Raw genomic sequence first — 408 nt, forward strand, 5'->3', positions numbered from 1 at the left:
TTTTTTTGCAAAAACGAAAAACACGATCCCGGCAGGACTCGAACCTGCAACCCTCAGATCCGAAGTCTGATGCGCTTCCATTGCGCCACGAGATCGATGCAAACATCGCTGTATTCTGAAGAGCAGCAGAAGATCAAAAAAAAATCTTCTCACGAGGCAGAGCCTCTCTCCCGCTCGCACTTCGCCGCGTGAAAAAAAATAAAAAAGAAAACAACATTAACCGAACAATATTCTTGTATGCAGGGGCCTCTCAGAGGTTGCCAAAGTCGCGAAGAGAAAATTGACACAGCAATGCGGCGGATTAAGGGATTAATTGGGTACAAAAGAAAAGGAAAGGGAAGACCGGGAATCGAACCCGGGTATTCAGAGCCACAATCTGATGTTCTGCCACTGAACTATCTTCCCGAA

The sequence above is a fragment of the Trypanosoma theileri genome, assembly GCF_002087225.1.
Source record: "Trypanosoma theileri isolate Edinburgh chromosome Unknown TM35_Tth_16_V1, whole genome shotgun sequence".
Classification (NCBI taxonomy): Eukaryota; Euglenozoa; class Kinetoplastea; order Trypanosomatida; family Trypanosomatidae; genus Trypanosoma; species Trypanosoma theileri.